This window comes from Alligator sinensis, unplaced genomic scaffold (assembly GCF_000455745.1).
Source record: "Alligator sinensis unplaced genomic scaffold, ASM45574v1 scaffold707_1, whole genome shotgun sequence".
NCBI classification, from domain to species: Eukaryota; Metazoa; Chordata; order Crocodylia; family Alligatoridae; genus Alligator; species Alligator sinensis.
Window position 1 is genome coordinate 2,077,920 of NW_005842065.1, and position 5,424 is coordinate 2,083,343.

Genomic DNA, 5,424 nt, shown 5'->3' on the forward strand with positions numbered 1-5,424 from the left:
CTTGGCAGTGCCCAGTATGACAGGGACCTGTTTTCTGCCTGGAGGGGGTTGTACAGTGCCTGACACAGTCCCAGTCTCAGCTTGGGGGGTTGTATAGCACCCAGTGCAGCTAGGGTGGCCACTGATGCACCCCCAGAATAAAGGACCTCTCTTTGGTGAGGGGTAGGACAGGACCACTGGCCCCATGGCCAATCAGCAGCAAGGGGTGGGCCACCACAAAAAGACTAGGAAAATGGCACCAGCCTTGGGTTATTGGTGACTGTTATAGTAAAATATTAACTCTGTTATTTTGCACTTTTAATGACACTGAATGCAGAGAGTAGCCATTTTGTTCATGAGAACCAAATTAATAAACAGTAATGATTATAACTATTTTTATTATAATATTTATTAATTTGAATACTATACCAATAAAGTAAAGCAAACCAACCCTCCCCACCCCTCTCTGGGAATCTGCTCTGGCCACATTTTTTTAAATAAAAAAGTTGTGTCCCAAGTCAAATTAGCCAAATCAGGTCCAAATCTGTTTGAATCATTCAGGAATCATGTGTGGCCCTGCTACCGGCAAGTATCCTCCACCCCAGCCTGGATCTTCAGATACTTCCAAATCCTTTGCCAGGCATCCTACATGCAAACCCAAGCTCAAGCCCAGAGGCTTGGGGTTAGGATGCCCCTGAGCTTTGCTTGCCTTCAGCTGTATGGCAGCAGGAGCAAGCTAGGGAGAAGTCTCCCATGTCCATGCAGTCTATGTGTAGCTGAGATCCTCCCACTGGAATCTGGCCAGTGGGAAGCTAGCTACTGGGCTCTCGTAAAGAGTCCTGTCCACAAGCAGACAAGGGTGTAATCCTCCACTACACAGTGCCATTTTAACTGCGCTACCTTGGTCAGGGTCAGTGTTTACTCTAAGCTGCGCAGCATGAGTGGCCATGCAGGTGCGCTCATGCCATGCTGCCAGGCATGCCTGCGTGGCCACGCATGCCACACAGCTTAGAGGGAATGCTGGTCAGGATATTTCCTCTGCCACCATTTTGCTCAGGCTTTTCCCTAGCTTTCTTCTGCAGCCATATGGCTGAGGGCAGGCAAAACTTGGGGGCATCCAAACCCAAGCCTTCGGGTTTGGGCCTGCATGTAGGATACCTGCCAAAAGACTTTTGAAATATCTGAAGCCCCTGGTGGGGGTAGAGGATGTTTGCTGGTTGTAGGGCCACTTATGGTTCTGGACTGACTCACGGATTTGGACTTGATTTGGCTAATTGGTTTGGAACATGAAAAATTTATTTTAAAATAAATAAATATATATATTTATCTGCCCTGGCCACATTCTGGTCAGAGATGGGTTGAGTGGATTGGTGGGTGTTGGATGCCTGTGGCAGTGCAGCCAGCTGCCTGGCAGGACCTTCTCTTCCTTCCCTGGGAGACAGACAGGTTTGTGCGTCCCAGAGGAGAAATAATGGCTTAATGAGCTAGCCCAACCTCCCAGGAGCCCAGCAGCTCCTGTACCCAAAGCTCCCTCTCCCCACACAGCAGCACACCTCAGGGACTCACTGGACTGCTCTGTGGGTGCAAATATGGTGACAAGAGCCTCCTCCCAGTCCCACCCATGCTCCAGCAGATAAAAAATGCAGTGTTCCACCTGCCTGTTCTCAAAGCCATTACCTTGCTTGGAGGCAGTGCAGGGGTGTGTGTGTGTGTGTGTACAACTGCCTGGCCCTGGCAGCTCAGCTCAGCTGGCCCTGGGGCCCAGGCCCACCTGCACACACCCAGCCCAGGGTCAGGGAGCTCAGGTGCAGGAGCACCTTGGCTCTCACTGTGCCTGCACATGGCTCCTCCCACAGGCACAGAAGGACCAGCCCCTGGGATCCTCCACCTCCCTCTCTAGCTGGCTCCAAATGCTGCTCCTCCTGGCCCTACCTCTGGAATTACGATAAATGATTAACATGTATTTCTACTAATGAACTGAAAAATAAGATGTTTTGCAGTCCTTTCCTCATTCAGAAATGGACAGGAGACAAAGGGTTTAAAATAGGATGGTCTGGTATAAAACAAGACCAGTGGTCACACTAGGCATGGCCTCAGACTTGGCTTAGAGTGATCTGGCCAGTGGCCAGCATGACAAGCCCTGTTCTCTGTCTGGAGAGAGTGTACAGTGCACGGTGTAGCCCGAATCTTGGCCTGTGGGGGGCTGGGCAGTGAGAGGCCCCAGCTATTGGGGTCTGTATCCCAGTCCCAGCTCTGTTAACCTTCAAACAAGTGGAACTCAGCCCTGTGAGGGGCTCCCTCAGGCCCTAAGTCTGACACCTGCCTCTACTCAGTCCTATGTGCAGACCTCCATCCCCCTTCAGCTTACTCGGGAAACCCCTGGGGGCTCCCAAATCCCACAGCCTCCCACTCCCTGTCCCCTTGGAGTACCTGCTCACCTTTGATGCCATTCACATGCCACTTGGACAGCCATGGACTGGCTGACAGTGCTGTGCTGGTTGGTGGTGGTGCACACATAGGTCCTGCTCTGATCCTGTGTGACTGGCTGCGGCACCCCCTTTTCATGGGGCTCCCCCTCCTTGGTGCAGTGGATGTCCCTATCTCAGCAGCCAGGAGGAGTCTTGTTTCCCCCACCCTCCCCCAGGTGGGAAGGACACAGTCCCAACCCCTCTTGCCCCCACAGGGAGGAGGACATGCTGAACATGGCCTGGCCCCTGCTGCTGCAGGAGAACTCCTGCCTAGGCTGCCAGATCATCCTTACCCCAAAGCTGGAGGGGACCGAGTTCACCCCACCCAAGATCACCAGGAATTTCTATGTGGGTGGCCACATCCCCAAGTCCCACTGAAGGCCAGGGGGGCCTTCTGGACACCTGGGTCCCCATAACTGGGTTGTAGTGAAGCCCTGATGGGAAGGTGCCACTCAATGGAAGACTGACCCTGTGGAAGTCTCTGCTTTGGTGCTTCAGGGCCTAAAGGGTCCAAGCTGCCCACAGACTAGGGTGGCTGGGGAGTGGGGCAGCACAGTACGATGTGGGCTTTTCATTGCTGGCCCTGCCTGGGTAGCATAGAGTGGAGACCCTCCTTCCCCACCCCCCCAGTGTGCTGGGCTGTGTTTACAGTAGTGGGGGGAGCTGTGTGTGTGGGCCTCGGGCCTCTGGGCCTGAGGTCCAGTGATGCCTCCTGTGTGCTGCCCGCAGTTCCCACTGCCCTGCAACACTTCCTGTCCCAAGCTGTCAGACACTCCCACCCCAGATGCAGCTCTGCCTTACCAGTGTTTTGTCTTCAGGGAGATGGTCTATGCTGGGAGCACCCCCAGTGCCCAAGTCCAGTGACAGTGCTTGCCAGGAAGGGGAGCACTGGTTTGGGACACCCTCTCCACCTTGAGAACCCCCAACCTTGAGTGCAGGCCAGCTCTTAGCATGGTCCCAACTCCCCAGAGAAGTCCCCCCACTCCCACCCTGGCTCAGCCGCTGGAGAGGGGCCTTTTCTGTCCAGGCGATGCAGCACACCTGGAGCCAAGGCAGACACAGAACCACCATAGGATCTAGGCTCCAGCCACCTCTATTGGGAAAGCAGCAGCCCCACGCCCAGCAGTCTCTGGGCCTCTATCTCTTCAAGCCTCTGGAGCATCCAGGCCTCCCAGGCCAGGCTGGCACCAGCAGGTATTTGTATGGAGCTTGCTAGCTGTGTCAGCCCAGGCCAGTTACCCACAGATGGAGCCCATAGGCTTGTGGTTCTCAATCTCATTAGACCCAAGCACCCGCTTGTCCAGGTTATACTGGGAGCCCCCTCCTAGGAGAGAGCCCCAGCATTTAGCTTCTACCCTGTATTTGACTGCAGAAAAATGAAAATGGCTTCGCTTCTCCCTCCAGAGACCCACGGCAGGGCAGGACATTACATCCTGGCTGCAAACCTGCAGGCTCACCTTGGGAACGAGGTGTGGAAGTTTGCTAGTGTTACAGCTCCTCACAGCCCCCAACAGGGAGCATGGCACCCAGTGGAAACTTAGTGGCTCAGGCAGGTCTCCCCAGTGCTGGTTCTTCTTTTTTCCCCCATGGGAAGAAGCCATCCAGGGAAACTGAGGCAGGCCCTGAGGAGCACAAGGAAACCAGAAGCCTCCCAACAAAGTCTAGGTTGCTCACAGCTGCCAGGGCAAGACCCAAGCCTTGTATGCTACTAAAGGGCCGGACTGGGCCTCAGAGGTAGGACTCCAACCAGTTTTGGGCTCCACAATTCAAAAAGGATGTGGAGAAGCTTGAGAGAGTCCAGAGAAGAGCCACGCGCATGATACAAGATCAGGAAAACAGACCTTACAACAACAGGCTGAGAGCCACGGGGCTCTTTAGCCTGGAAAAATGCAGGCTCAGGGGTGATCTGATGGCCACCTATAAGTTTATCAGGGGTGACCAGCAGTACCTGGGGGAATGTTTGTTCACCAGAGCGCCCCAAGAGATGACGAGGTCGAACGGTCATAAACTACTGCAAGACCGTTTCAGGCTGGACATAAGGAAGAATTTCTTTACTGTCCGAGCCCCCAAGGTCTGAAATAGCCTGCCATCAGAGGTGGTTCAAGCACCTACATTGAACACTTTCAAGAGTAAATTGGATGCTTATCTTGCTGGGATCCTGTGACCCCAGCTGACTTCATAGTTTTATACTTGGTAGGGTCAGAAGGGACCTGAGGGGATCATCTAGTCTGACCTCCGACTTCCTGCCCTTTGGGCAGGGGGCTGGACTCGATGATCTTCCGAGGTCCCTTCCAGCCCTAATGTCTATGAAATCTATGAAATCTGTGAAACCTGCTGGATTTCATTATCCAACGCAGGGCGTCAAGGGCTCACACCAAGGCTAAAGCCCTTGACTTCAGAAGGTTCAACTTCAATGAGCTTAGGAGACTAGTGGGGGAGGCACTGAGGGCCCAGAAGGTAGAGGAGATGGGAGTCCACAAGGGATGGTCGTACCTTAAGGGGTCGATCCTCCAGGCCCAAAGGTTAACAGTCCCTGAGAGAAGCAAGAGGGGGTAAGAGTGCTCAGAAACCCCCTTGGCTCAGCAAGGGCAGTCAGGAATGTCTGAGGACTAAAAGGGCGGCGCACAACCAGTGGAAGGGAGGAGCTATCACCAAGGAGGAGTACTCCTCCTCGGCCCGGGAATGTAGGTGGGCTACTAGGAAGGCCAAGGCAGAGATGGAGATCAGGCAAGTGTCCAGGATTAAGGACACCAAAAAGTCCTTTTTCAAGTACATTGGGAGCAAGAAGAGGGCACCAGGCAATGTAGGGCCCCTGCACGACACAAACGATAATCTGGTGGCCACGCCAGACAAGAAAGCTGATATTTTTAACAGTTTCTTTGCCTCTGTTTTCTTGAACAGGGACCGGGACATCCCACCTACCAGAGGTAGGGACAGTCTTGGGGATAGCTCTGTCAGGCCTTCAGTCAGTGCAGAT

General features: G+C 53.8%; 1 long non-coding RNA gene across 1 annotated transcript in view; it reads left to right on the top strand.

Moving 5' to 3' along the window:
* The window catches only part of LOC102386835, a 9,635-nt gene that overhangs the window by 2,245 nt on the left and 1,966 nt on the right, over positions 1-5,424 (top strand). The window lies entirely within an intron of this gene.